Here is a 15,456-nt window from a genome sequence, read left to right on the forward strand (position 1 = left end):
CCAGGTTTCAGCTGATGACCTGGACTTTCCGGAGGCTTTGGCAACGCATCGAAAACCTGTTGCTGAATGAGACTCAATTTAGCAGTCAAGTCAAAAAGGTAATCAATTAGCATTGGGTATTCCAGCTGTTTAAACTCCCTCGGTCTTGGTACCCCCCAAACATTAGCAGGTCGACCGAACACAATCTCATAGGGGCTAAGCCCAACCCGAGAATGCACGGTCGCTCTTGTGGATAACAGGGCCAAAGGTAATGCGTCTGGCCAGGACAAGCCTGTGGAAGCTTGTATCTTGGCCAGTTTCAGCTTGAGGGTGCCATTGTAGCCTTCAACTAAACCTGCTGACTGGGGGTGATTCGCACTGTGGAACTTTTGCTTAATACTCAAACCTGCACACACACTCTGCATAACTTTCCCAACGAATTCACTTCCATTATCCGACCATACAATCCGTGGCAAACCGTACCTGGGGAAGTATTCCTTTAGAAGGATTTTGGCAGTGGACAAGGCAGTATTATCTTTGAGTGGATATGCTTCGATCCACCTAGAAAAAGCACAGACTACCACTAAGACATATTTAAGGTTGTTACATCGATCCATGTGAATGAAATCTAACTGAATCACTTCGAAGGGGTAAGAAGGAGGAGCGAAGTGACCAGCAGGTGTGGGGATTCCCTTGCCAGGATTATGCATCAGGCATATCATGCAATTTTTCACCACTCTTTCTGCACACCTACCAATTCCATCATTCTTCCAGACTGGAGCCAACATCTTACAAATCCCTTTAGAACTGATGTGCGCTGCTCCATGCGCCATCGTTACCACAGCAAGCACATACGCATCGGGCAACATCCAACGCTGCTGTTCCGACAAATCAATCCAACATCCACTCGAGTCCAATTTACCCGTTTTCTCTTTCCATGCAAGCTTTTCCTCTTCAGTCGCTTCTTCCTGAATCGTTCTCACACTATCCACTGTGTCCTCACACATTCCCGAATCAGTAACCCATCTTGCAGACGTTGCAACATACATCCCACTCATCGTATTCCTAGCTGTCTGTTTTGCTGTCTCATCAGCAAAGGCATTTCCTCGACCAACATCATCCGTGATTGCTCGATGAGCACTGCACTTTACAATCGCAACTTCCATCGGTAAGGTTAGAGATTCCAACAAGTCATTGACTAGCTGACCGTGCTGGATCTTAGTCCCATGGGACGTAATAAAACCTCTTTCCTTCCACAATCGACCAAAACTATGGGCTACGCCGAACGCGTACTGACTATCTGTAAACACATTCACTCTCTTTCCCTTAGCTAAAACACACGCTCTAGTCAATGCAATTAATTCTGCAGCTTGGGCAGAATTCTGACTCACTCTTGCAGTCTCCACAATCGTACTCAAAGTCGTTACTGCATAGGCAGCTGTTACATCACCATTCTCCAATTTAAAACAAGACCCGTCAACATACAACGTGCCATCTGGATCTGATAACGGAGTGTCTTTAAGATCAATTCGTCCTTTTGTCTCCTCCTCAGTTCTGAAACAACAGTCATGTGGCTCAGAATCACGCGACTCCTGACTAGTCGGCAACAATGTTGCTGGATTCAATACATTGCATCTTTTGATCTGAATATGACTTGCTAACAGTGTCAGCTCATAGCCTGATAACCTAGCACTGGTAAGGTGCTGTGTCTTGGTTCGGTTCATGAGCGTATCCACGGCATGTGGAACCATGACCACTAGCATGTTGTTCATGACCAAACCAGCAGATTGTCGAATGGACGCTGCAGCTGCTGCTGTAGCTCTCAAGCAACTAGGCAACGCTCTGGCTACCGGATCTAATGTTGATGAAAAATACGCACAAGGGCGTTGTTTATCACCAAATCGTTGCGTCAGAACACTCAACGCGCAACCTTCTCTTTCGTGAACATAGAGTGTAAATGGCTAACTGTAGTCAGGTGTACCCAACACAGGCGCTGAACACAGTGCATTTCGTAACTCAGAGAAACTTTGCTGACATTCGTCAGACCATGGCACCGGACTCGGAACACCTTTTCCAGTCAAAGCCACCAACGGTTTTGCCAAAAGTGAGAAATTTGGGATCCATTGCCTACAGTATGAGGTAATACCTAAAAACGCACACACTTCTCTCTGTGTGCTAGGAACATTCATCTGCGTGATTGCTTTTATTCTCTCTGGAGTCAACCTTCTTCCCTCCTTTGACAAGAGATGACCTAGGTAGGTCACTTCTTGACAACAATATTGCATTTTTGAAGGTGACACCTTGTGATTTAAATCAGACAAATGATGCAATAGGGAAATTGTAGCTGCTTTGCAAGTTTCCTTGTCATCGGCAGCCACTAGAAGATCATCGACATATTGCACTAAAGCAGAACCAGGAGGAAGTACAAAAGAATCTAACTGACTTTTTAATGCCTGACTGTAAATGGACGGGCTCTCACAATAGCCTTGTGGAGCACGTTTAAACCTGAAGCTTCGTCCTCCTAGTGAGAAGCCGAAAATATCTCTGCTTTCTTCGGCTATCGGAATGCTGAAAAAGGCATTCTTCAAGTCGATCACTGAGAACCATGTGGCTGTAGCAGGAATCAACGTTAACAATGCAGTAATGTCTGGAACCACAGGAAACTGTGGAATCACAATTTTATTAACCTCTCTAAGGTCGATTACAAATCTATAGACTGGAGGTTTTGAGGGATCAGTACATTTTAGAATAGGCAGTACTGGGCTGTTACAGACATTTCCTCTAGTTTCTTCTATTACGTCTTTCTTGATCAAATCTTGCACTATCAATAAGAGCGCACGTTCACCTTCGCTAGAGATTTTGTATTGTGGTATTCGTGGAAATTTGACATTTGCTTTCAAAGTTACTACATATGGTGGAATTTCCAAAAGACCTACATCGTTAGGACCAGTCGCCCAAAGAGTATCAGGGAGAGAACGCAGCTCCAGAGGGAGCGCATCCATTGATAAATACATCGGGGAGATGATTCTCTTACCCAATGTAAGCTGTACTCCTGACGGAGAACAGTACAAAGTCGCATATAGGCGTTTTAACAAGTCTAAACCAAGCAGATTTTCATTACAACCAGTCGTCAAAATCAGGGGTGCTTTCAATTGACGAGGCCCAACAGAAATAGACAAAGGACCAGATACGGGGTTGTGAACAGGGGCGCCTGAAAAACCTACTGAAACATTTGTTAAGCCAGACAAAGGTGCGCCAGGGAGTTTTGCATGAATGATAGAACTTTTTGCTGCACCAGTATCCAACAGAAACGGTTCGACTACACCCGATGTGGCTACTGCGACATAAGGCCCACTCTGATCTACTGGAACTGATACTACTCCCTCTCTTTGTCCATGGCTGTCCTAGTACTCATTTTGCTGAAATTCCTCACCAACTTCACAATAATCCTCAACATGATACTGCTGAGACCTAGCTGGTTGTGCAGATTATCCATTTCGCTGATCAAAATAATTAGAAGGGCGATCATTCGTTTGTGGAGGCATAGCACCTCGTCCTCGACCTCTAGAATTTTGCATAGAACCACCACGACCTCTCTGAGCTGCAGCAGCATTATTTTGTGCTAATACCGGACACTCATTCTTGTAATGACCTTCCTTTTTGCAATAAGCATACTGATTCCATTGGTATTGCGGTCTCTGAGAACCATAGTCGGTCCTCTGATATGGCCCTTGCTGTGTGTTTGTCTGATTCGTGCGAGGCGGATATGCTTGCTGCAAAAGAACTTTAGTTTTTAAATCTTTTGTTTTCTTTTCAGATTTTTCTTTCTCTTCTTTATCCCTATATTCATAGTACTGGGCAGTTGCAAGTATTTGTGCAGTCGTAGAGACAGCCCACGCACTTTCAGAATTCTTTAATTTATTACTTAGCTCTGGTAACAGATTGTGCACAAATTTATCAACAAATAATCTCTGGCCTCCCTCCGTGCTCATATCCTGACCACTGTGATCTACGAAAGTTTCTTCAAATCTGGTGAAAAAGTCGGGGACGCTTTCGTCCTTCTTCTGCCTGCATGTGGACAACTTGTCCCAGTTAACGCGCAATGCTGGCATCAGAGTTTTCATTAAATCGATTATTCTACCGGGCAAATTAGCAATTAGGGGTTCAGGTTTAGAGCCACCAATTTGTTGACCATCTGCCGCAATTATAGCTGCCCAATCACCACCTAGGGCAACTGGATGATTTTCTCTATGAATTTTAGCCCAAATTGGTTGCGGTACTACATTGCCAAATAGCATATCAATGTCCGCGAGATTCATTACGCAAGCTTCAACCGTCTGAGCCAACTCTTTGTAATATCCAGCGGGATTTTTACGCGGATCTGGCAAGGCCTGTTTTACTGCTAACACTTCAGCTCGCTTCCACGGAATGTGTATCCACACTCTCTGGAATTGGGCCGGAGCGGCTGCGATACCATTAACCGCATCAGCTTGTACAGCTTCGCGCCATATTGGTGGAACTTCCCTCATAGGATATTGACGACCTTTATTTGCGCTACCTTTCTCTAAATCTCTTGGTGAACGAAGGGAAGGATCAAATCTAAAATCTAAAACTAGTTCCATTGCTTCTTTTACTTCTTGACCAACTATCATACCTGCAGCAAATTTCTGTTGAACATGAATTAATTCATCTGGTACTTGTCCAGGTTCGCTCTCCTCCCACTCTTCACGCAAAAGCGAACACATGACATCAAACACATAGCGCTGTGTCGGTTCATTCCATTGCATAAATGTATCTAATACATCGTGTACATTATACCTTCCAACTTTCGAAATCCACCTAAGAGCAGTGGAATCTAATATTCCTCGTTCTTCAACACTAGGAAGCTGACTACGTCTCTGAACTGATTCAGAGGCAGGACTTCTAATCAGAGTTTTGTAAAAGGGTGATAGAATATTAGAGACCGAGTCAGTGATTCTCCGACGAACAGAAAGTGGAGTCATATAGCTTGCAGAGGTTTGGAGTAGAGTAGTAGTCGGGACAGAAGAAACAGCAGCAGTAGGGGTAGCAGGCAAAGTAGCTTGCGAAACAACAGGTATCAGCGGTACAGGCATAGGCAGAGGAGCTGGCAATCCCGGAAGAGGGGGTGCCGGAGGAATATTATTAACCACAGGAAGTACAGGAGCTTGATTCAGGGGAGCAGGAGCAGGTATACCAGGCTGTCCAGCAACCGGTAACACAACATTTGGCAGAGGTGGAGCTGTAGCACCCTGTGCATACGGTGGAGGTGACCGTAACAAGTAAGACAACAGAGGATCGTTTTCAGGGTCCTCTACTATCTTAGCTGTACTCAATGGCAAAGCAGGGTAGCACTTATCTATCGCTAAATTACGCTCTCTATTGGCTACCTCTATCGCTTTCTCAGATTCATTAAGTTGCAGCTGCTTGGCAGACTGTTCCAGAGTCAACTCTTGCTCTTTTTGCTCTTTCTTCAACTTTTTAGTCTCTCTCTGTTTGGATTCTTTTCGCAAACAACGGAAAGAATCAAACATTGCCGGCCGGGCTTTCTTTTTAAACAACTTTCTTTCTAGATTATCGAGAATTTCAGGTTCAAAACTACCATGTAGTGGCCAACTAAGGACACCATCTTTCTCCGTGTAGCGGATCCATACCTCGTTATAAGATATAGGGCCCACACCGAACTTGCAATAAAGATCATAAAGAGGAGTTCCAATCGGAGGAACCGAACACGAGTCCTCCAACCGGGAATCCCTGTTGCAACCAAAACATGACAACATACAATTTTTCCGACTTACCATTTTATAAACCGGAACACAGAACAAACACAAACAAAGGTGCACACTCGAACTAAGAACTTAGGCCTACCGAAGTGAACAAATGTATCGATACCCAAACTAAATCAAAAGATTATCGTAACTAGAACAACCAATGATAATCTTACGAAACCAAACCAAACCAAGGAACTAAAAAGGATTATCCAAACCCTTACGAAGTAACCAAACAACTAGCAACCACTAGCAACCACTTAATACTTAACTGAGGTACTGAAGACGTCACCAAGGAGAAACCCGTCTCGTCTCGCCGTACTAAGGTCTGCACCTCGAGTCCAAGACAGGGCGACGGTCAAGGCAACGGACCACTGTAGCCGTCCGAACGGGAACCCTCGTGGAAGAGAACGTCAGGCCACTTTTGCGATATGCCGGGATCGATGAAGTGGGGCGCCTCCCTCCGGAATCTTCACACAAAGCTTCTCGAACTCTTCAGGCTTTTGGACCGGTACCGAATGACGTCGCCCCATGTTGGGCGCCAATTGGAGTTCTGGACTTTTATTAAGGTCCAGAGGTGTCAGGGACAACACCCGAAGACCCCTGAGTTCTACCTGTCTCGGTGCACAAATAAACAGAAACACGGGCTTCTCGATGGTGGCGTCAAAGACCAAAGGTTTATTACTGCAGGGACACAGAAGTCACAGAAACTACACACGGGCAGATTCTAGGAGCCTGTTCGATTTGCACTAGATGGGTTGCTCCTTAAATACAAATTATTTAGCTGGGAGCAACATTCTCCACATACTAGTACGTTTCTTAACCTTTATGCCCTAAACAATAAATATTTGGCGTTACACAGGAATCGTCAACAATATCTGATGTCAAAACATTACGAACGAGAGGTTCCCACTGTTCGATCATAATCCCATGTCATCTTTTCATTCAAGAGCCGGACCGCCTCATCGTAAATTTTGTTACCTCCCCCTAATAAAGGCCCAGAAGGAAAGGAGCAGAGCCAGGTGCAGAAGATAGAAAAACAGGATAAGAGATGTTTGTGGGTCGTAAATGGGCAAGGCTACCAGCTTCGGCCGCCTAATCATGATCAGGCCAACGAACACGAGAACCAGTATAGCAGGACTGGCCTCAGGCAGAGGAGGCAGCTTTCGCCGAGTCATGCGGCCACAGCGTTTCTGTCCTAAGGTGCACGTGTCACTAGCAAGGTGAATCGCCGGCTACCTACGTGTCCTTAAGTGAAATGAATTGATCAGAGGTCACTGCGTGTCCATTGACTATGTGAGGGCAAGAACACAAGATGGATGCCATAATCTAAAATGGATGCCATCGGTGTATCAGAAATGTGGTTATAACAAGAGTGCTCTTGCTCCTAACATAGCGAAAACACCAGGATATACTAAATGGACCATTTGCGGTTCACCGGTACCAAAATTATGAGTTTACGACAATGTTGAAAACACGGGTTCAAATCGTCACGGAACCTCACCAGGGTCTGTGTACTGAAGACAGGTTCCCTCCAGTCCAGGGTCTATGTACTGAAGACAGGTTCCCTCCCACAGTCTGTGTACTGAAGACAGGTTCCCTCCAGCCCAGGGTGTGTATACTGAAGACAGGTTCCCTACAGCCCAGGGTCTGTGTACTGAAGACATTTTTCCTGTAGCCCCAGGGTCTGTGTACTGAAGACAGGTTCCCTTCCACCCAGGGTCTGTTTACTGAAGACAGGTTCCCTCCTGCCCAGGGTCTGTGTACTGAAGACAGGTTCCCTCCCGTCCAGGGTTTGTGTACTGAAGACCGGTTCCCTCCAGCCCAGGGTCTGTGCACTTAAGACAGGTTCCCTCCCACCCAGGGTCTGTCTGTACCGAAGACAGGTTCGCTCTACCCCAGGGTCTGTGTACTTAAGACAGGTTCCCTCTACCCCAGGGTCTGTGTACTGAAGACAGGTTCCCTCTACATCAGAGTCTGTGAACTGAAGACAGGTTCCATCTACCGAAGGGTCTGTGTACTGAAGACAAGTTCCCTCCAGCCAAGGGTCAGTGTACTAAAGACAGGTTCCCTCTATCTTAGGGTCTATGCACTGAAGACAGGTTCCCTCCCGCCAAGAGTCTGTGTACTGAAGACACGTTCCCTCCCGCCTAGAGTCTGTGTACTGAAGACAGGTTCACTGCCGCCCAGGGTCTGGGTACTGAAGGCAGGTTCCCTCACGCCCAGAGTCTGTGTACTGAAGACTGGTTCCCTGCCGCCCAGGGTCTGGGTACTGAAGGCAGGTTCCCTCCAGCCCAGGGTCTGTGTACTGAAGACAGGTTCCCTCCAGCACAGGGTCTGTGTACTGAAGACAGGTAACCTCTATCCCAGGGTCTATGTACTGAAGACAAGTTCCACCCCAGCCCAGGGTCTATGTACTGAAGACAGGTTCCTTCCCAGAGTCTGTGTACTGAAGACATGTTCCATCCAGTCCAGGGTCTGTGTACTGAAGACAGGTTCCCTCCAGCCCAGGGTCTGTGTACTGAAGACAGGTTTCCTCCAGCCCCAGGGTCTGTGTACTGAAGACAGGTTCGCTTCCACCCAGGGTCTGTCTGTACTGAATACAGGTTCCCTCTACCTCAGAGTCTGTGTACTGAAGACAGGTTCCCTCTACCCAAGGGTCTGTGTACTGAAGACAAGTTCCCTCCATCCAAGGGTCGGTGTACTAAAGACAGGTTCCCTCTATCTTAGGGTCTGTGCACTGAAGACAGGTTCCCTCCCGCCAAGCGTCTGTGTACTGAAGACACGTTCCCTCCAGCCCAGGGTCTGTGTACTGAAGACAGGTTCCCTCCCACACAGGGTCTATGAACTGAAGAAAGGTTCTCTCCAGCTAAGGGTCTGTGCACTGAAGACAGGTTTCCTCCGGCCCAGGGTCTGTGTACTGAAGACAGGTTCCCTCCTGCCCAGGGTCTGTGCACTGAAGACAGGTTCCCTCCAGCCAAGGGTCTTTATACTGAAGACAGGTTCCCTCCAGCCAAGGGTCTGTGCACTGAAGACAGGTTTCTTCCGGCCCGGGTCTGTGTACTGAAGACAGGTTCCCTCCAGCCTAGGGTCTGTGTACTGAAGACAGTTTCCCTCCCACCCAGGGTCTGTGCACTGAAGACAGGTTCCCTCCAGCCAAGGGTCTGTGAACTGAAGACAGGTTCCCTCTATCCCAGGGTCTGTGTACTGAAGAAAGGTTCCCTCCAGACAAGGATCTGTGCACTGAAGACAGGTTTCCTCCGGCCCAGGGTCTGTGTACTGAAGACATGTTCCCTCCAGCCAAGGGTCTGTGTACTGAAGACAGGTTCCCTCTCACCCAGGGTCTGTGCACTGAAGACAGGTTCCCTCCAGCCAAGGGTCTGTGTAATGAAGACAGGTTCCCTCTATCCCAGGGCATGTATACCGAAGACAGGTTCCCTCCAGTCTAGAGTCTGTGTACCGAAGACAGGTTCCCTTGAGCCAAGGGTCTGTGTACTGAAGACAGGTTCCCTCTCACCCAGGGTCTGTGCACTGAATACAGGTTCCCTCCAGCCAAGGGTCTGTGGACTGAAGACAGGTTCTCTCTATGCCAGGGTCTGTGCACTGAAGACAGGTTCCATCCAGCCAAGGGTCTGTGTAATGAAGACAGGTTCCCTCTATCCCAGGGCCTGTGTACCGAAGACAGGTTCCCTCCAGTCTAGAGTCTGTGTACTGAAGACAGGTTCCCTCCCGCCCAGGGTCTGTGCACTGAAGACAGGTTCCCTCCAGCCAAGGGTCTGTATACTGAAGACAGGTTCCCTCCAGCCAAGGGTCTGTGCACTGAAGAAATGTTTCCTCCGGCCCAGGGTCTGTGTACTGAAGACAGTTTTCCTCCCACCCAGGGTCTGTGCACTGAAGATAGGTTCCCTCCAGCCAAGGGTCTGTGGACTGAAGACAGGTTCCCTCTATCCCAGGGTCTGTGTACTGAAGACAGGTTCCCTCCAGCCAAGGGTCTGTGCGCTGAAGACAGGTTTCCTCCGGCCCAGGGTCTGTGTACTGAAGACATGTTCCCTCCAGCCAAGGGTCTGTGTACTGCAGACAGGTTTCCTTAAGCCAAGGGTCTGTGGACTGAAGACAGGTTCCCTCTATTCCAGGGTCTGTGCACTGAAGAAAGGTTCCCTCCAGCCAAGGGTCTGTGTAATGAAGACAGGTTCCCTCTATCCCAGGGCCTGTGTACCGAAGACAGGTTCTCTCCAGTCTAGAGTCTGTGTACTGAAGACAGGTTCCCTCGAGCCCGGGGTCTGTGCTTTTAAGACAGGTACCCCCCAGCCGAGAGTCTGTGTACTGAAGACAGGTTCCCCCCAGCCCAGAGTCTGTGTACTGAAGACAGGTTCCCTCCAGCCTAGGGTCTGTGTATGGAGACAGGTTCCCTCTACCCCAGGGTCTGTGTACTAAATACAGGTTCCCTCCCACCCAGGGTCTGTGTATGGAGACAGGTTCCCTCTACCCCAGGGTCTGTGTACTAAATACAGGTTCCCTCTACTCTAGGGTCTGTGTACTGAAGACATGTTCCCTCTACTCCAGGGCCTGTGTACTGGAGACAGGTTCCCTCTCTCCCAGGGTCTGTGTATTGAAGACAGGTTCCCTCCAGCCAAGGGTCTGTGTACTGAAGGCAGGTTCCCTCAAGCCCGGGGTCTGTGTACTGAAGACAGGTTCCCGCCCGCACATGGTCTGTGTACTGAAGACAAGTTCTCTCCTGCACAGGGTTTGTGCACTGAAGACAGGTTTCCTCTGGCCCAGGGTCTGTGTACTGAAGACAGGTTCCCTTTAGCACAGGTCTGTGTACTGAAGACAGGTTCCCTCCCACCCAGGGTCTGTGTATGGAGACAGGTTCCCTCTCCCCAGGGCCTGTGTACTGAAGACAGGATCTCTCCAGCCAAGGGTCTGTGTACTGAAGACAGGTTCCCTCCAGCACAGGATCTGTGTACTGAAGACAGGTTCCCTCTATACCAGGGTCTGTGTACTGAAGACAGGTTCCCGTCAGCAAAGTGTGTGTGTACTGAAGACAGGTTCCCTCTATCTCAGGGTCTGTGTACTGAAGACAGGTTCTCTCTATCCGAGGGTCTGTGCAATGAAGACAGGTTCCCACCAGCCAAGGGTCTGTGTACTGAAGACAGGTTCCCTCTATCCCAGGGCCTGTGCACTGAAGACAGGTTCCCTGCAGTCCAGAGTCTGTGTACTGAAGACTGGTTCCCTCTAGCCCGGGGTATGTGCACTTAAGACAGGTTCCCCCCAGCCCAGAGTCTGTGTACTGAAGACAGGCTTCCCCCCGCCCAGAGTCTGTGTATTGAAGACGGGTTCCCTCCAGCCAAGGGTCTATGCACTGAAGACAGGTTCCCTCCGGCACAGGGTCTGTGTACTGAAGACAGGTTCCCTCCAGCCAAGGGTGTGTGCACTGAAGACAGGTTTCCTCCGGCCCAGGGTCTGTGTACTGAAGACAGATTCCCTCCCGCCCAGGGTCTGTGCAATGAAGACAGGTACCCTCCAGCAAAGAGTCTGTATACTGAAGACAGGTTCCCTCCAGCCAAGGGTCTGTGCACTGAAGACAGGCTTCCTCCGGCCCAGGGTCTGTGGACTGAAGATACGTTCCCTCTATCCCAGGGTTTGTGTACTGAAGACAGGTTCCCTCTATCCCAGGGTCTGTGCACTGAAGACAGGTTCCCTCCAGCTAAGGGTCTGTGTACTGAAGACAGATTCCCTCTATCCCAGGGCCTGTGTACTGAAGACAGGTTCCCTCCAGTCCAGAGTCTGTGTACTGAAGACAGGTTCCCTCCAGCCCTGGGTCTGTGCACTTAAGACAGGGTCCCCCCAGCCCAGAGTCTGTGTACTGAAGACAGGTTTCCCCAGCCCAGAGTCTGTGTACTAAAGACAGGTTTGCTCCAGTCCAGGGTCTGTGTACTGAAGACAGGTTCCCTCCTAACCAAGGTCTGTGTACTGAAGACATTGTAGTGTAGTTCCTATATTCCCAATAGGCTCTGCGCTTTGGAATAACATAAACAATAGTTTAGACGTAGGACTGAGGCCATCTAGGTCTCTACTGAATATGTTAGACTTAATTATGAATGCCAGCTAGCTCAGAGGTCACTAGAAACTTTCTCAAATGAACAGGAAGGAGTTAACCTTCCTGAAACAAGAAGGGATTAGTTTCTGACAACCACATAAACATGACAACTTTGCTCCCTCCAGAATAAGGAGTATATCTCCAGAGTCGTGTGAAAACAATAGACAGCTATTTCTCTCAGTCAATCGTGCATGCTTAGTTTCACCAGAGTGTAGAGAAATAGAGAGACGGGCGTTTTCAATAAAAGGTGTTATTTATTGAGCAGTCCTCTTTCTCGTGCAAGAGAAGTGAATTGCCAAAATTGCAATACTTGTTATAAAGTAAAGTGCGTATAGTAAAAGTAGTATTATGAAATAATACTGTAAAAGCATTGATATGGTTTCTGAGCCATATGATACTTAAAATGGATAAAATATATACATACATAAAATCATTGACTAAACGTACTCAACTGGTGCTTCTAAGATACGCCTACCCCGGTGTACCTAACCTAAGCCTAGTACATGGGAGGAGTATATGAGCTGCAGTTTAGTTAAGTTAGTTTTTGCCAAGAATCTGAATCAAGAATTTCTCTAAGGATCTAATCAGCTCTGTACCTTGGTTATAGAATGAAGGAGGTCTCGTATCTCTTTCTCAGGACTCGATTTCCCAGCAACCCGCAAGGGTGACTGGAAACACTGGAGCTGGATTTCTCGGCAAGAGAAAAGACAGCGTCTCTCTCAGTGCGTCAAGGGGAGGGTCGGCTTCCTTCGGCACTCGCATCAGCTGGGCTTCGGGCAAGTTCAAGTTCAAGAATTTATATAGCGCACTACTCACCCAGGGGGTCTCAAGGCGCTTGGAGAGGGGGGATTATTATTTATCGAATAGCCAGGTTTTAAGTTCTTTTCTGAAGGAGATATGGTACTGTGTAAGGCGGAGGTGAGTGGGGAGTGAGTTCCAGGTCTTGGCCGCCAAGTAGGAGAAGGATCTACCTCCCATCGTGGATCTTTGGATACGCGGAACTGCGGCGAGGCATTGATTGGAGGATCTTAGTTGGCGGTGGGTGTGTAGAAGGATAGTCGAGTGTTGAGGCATTCGGGCCCTAGTTTGTAGAGGGCCTTGTGTGCGTGGGTGAGAAGACGAAATGTTATTCTTTTGTTGACGGGAAGCCAGTGGAGGTCTTTCAGGTGGCCGGTAATGTGATCTTGGCGAAGGATGTCCAAAATGAGTCTCGCTGATGCGTTTTGGATGCGTTGGAGTTTTTTCTGTAATTTGGCTGTAATTCCGGCGTAGAGGGTGTTTCCGTAGTCTAGTCGACTCGTAACCAGTGCGTGGGTGACAGTCTTTCTTGTTTCGGCGGGGATCCAATGGAAGATTTTTTTGAGCATACGAAGTACGTTGAAGCAGGAGGATGAGACGGCGTTGACTTGTTTGGTCATTGAGAGTGAGGAGTCTAGGATGAAGCCGAGGTTACATGCGTGGTCTGTGGGTATGGGTGCTGAGCCCAGATCCGAAGGCCACCATGAGTCGTCCCAGGCAGAGGGGGATGATCCTAGGATGAGCACTTCCGTTTTGTCTGAGTTAGGTTTTAGGCGGCTATTTTTCATCCAAACGGCCCTGTTCCCATCATGCACTGGGACAGGAACAGACTAATTTGCATACAGCCAGGTTCTGAGCTGGGATGGTGCAGTGAGCTAAAAAACGAAGTTGGATCTAGCCCTGATCTCTTGACTGGGTGAGAGTATTCTGCTTAATTCAGAAACTCTGTCCATCACCACCCCTTGTTGTTAAATATTTTGTCCACCCTGAGCGTGGAAGGGTATACTCAGACGTGAGTCCCTTGCTCATTGCACCATCAGGATTCAAGCAAGCCGGGCCGACGACGGCTGAAATGCCAGAAACCTGTCCCCGGAAGCTTGTTTCCTTCCCAGTGTAAGAATTGGCTTGGTAGTTTGGTTTGCCCTGTTCCCATCATGCACTGGGACAGGAACAGACTAATTTGCATATAGCCAGGTTCTGAGCTGGGATGGTGCAGTGAGCTAAAAAACGGTGTTGGATCTAGCCCTGATCTCTTGACTGGGTGAGAGTATTCTGCTTAATTCAGAAACTCTGTCCATCACCACCCCTTGTTGTTAAATATTTTGTCCACCCTAAGCGTGGAAGGGTATACTCAGACGTGAGTCAATTGCTCATTGCACCATCAGGATTCAAGCAAGCCGGGCCGACGACGGCTGAAATGCCAGAAACCGGCCCCCGAAGCTTGTTTCCTTCCCAGTGTAAGAATTGGCCTGATAGTTTGGTTTGCCCTGTTCCCATCATGCACTGGGACAGGAGCAGACTAATTTGCATATAGCCAGGATCTGAGCTGGGATGGTGCAGTGAGCTAAAAAACGGTGTTGGATCTAGCCCTGATCTCTTGACTGGGTGAGAGTATTCTGCTTAATTCAGAAACTCTGTCCATCACCACCCCTTGTTGTTAAATATTTTGTCCACCCTAGGCGTGGAAGGGTATACTCAGACGTGAGTCCCTTGCTCATTGCACCATCAGGATTCAAGCAAGCCAGGCCGACGACGGCTGAAATGCCAGAAACCGGTCCCCGAAAGCTTGTTTCCTTCCCAGTGTAAGAATTGGCTTGGTAGTTTGGTTTGCCTTGTTCCCATCATGCACTGGGACAGGAACAGACTAATTTGCATATAGCCAGGTTCTGAGCTGGGATGGTGCAGTGAGCTAAAAAACGGTGTTGGATCTAGCCCTGATCTCTTGACTGGGTGAGAGTATTCTGCTTAATTCAGAAACTCTGTCCATCACCACCCCTTGTTGTTAAATATTTTGTCCACCCTAAGCGTGGAAGGGTATACTCAGACGTGAGTACCTTGCTCATTGCACCATCAGGATTCAAGCAAGCCGGGCCGACGACGGCTGAAATGCCAGAAACCGGCCCCCGGAAGCTTGTTTCCTTCCCAGTGCAAGAATTGGCTTGGTAGTTTGGTTTGCCCTGTTCCCATCGTGCACTGGGACAGGAACAGACTAATTTGCATATAGCCAGGTTCTGAGCTGGGATGGTGCAGTGAGCTAAAAAACAGTGTTGGATCTAGCCCTGATCTCTTGACTGGGTGAGAGTATTCTGCTTAATTCAGAAACTCTGTCCATCACCACCCCTTGTTAAATATTTTGTCCACCCTAAGCGTGGAAGGGTATACTCAGACGTGAGTCCCTTGCTCATTGCACCATCAGGATTCAAGCAAGCCGGGCCGACGACGGCTGAAATGCCAGAAACCGGGCCCCGGAAGCTTGTTTTCTTCCCAGTGTAAGAATTGGCTCGGTAGTTTGGTTTGCCCTGTTCCCATCATGCACTGGGACAGGAACAGACTAATTTGCATATAGCCAGGTTCTGAGCTGGGATGGTGCAGTGAGCTAAAAAACGGTGTTTTATCTAGCCCTGATCTCTTGACTGGGTGAGAGCATTCTGCTTAATTCAGAAACTCTGTCCATCACAACTCCTTGTTGTTAAATATTTTGTCCACCCTAAGCGTGGAAGGGTATACTCAGAGGTGAGTCCCTTGCTCATTGCACCATCAGGATTCAAGCAAGCCGGGCCGACGACGGCTGAA

Source organism: Lissotriton vulgaris, chromosome 6 (assembly GCF_964263255.1).
Source record: "Lissotriton vulgaris chromosome 6, aLisVul1.2, whole genome shotgun sequence".
Taxonomy (NCBI): Eukaryota; Metazoa; Chordata; class Amphibia; order Caudata; family Salamandridae; genus Lissotriton; species Lissotriton vulgaris.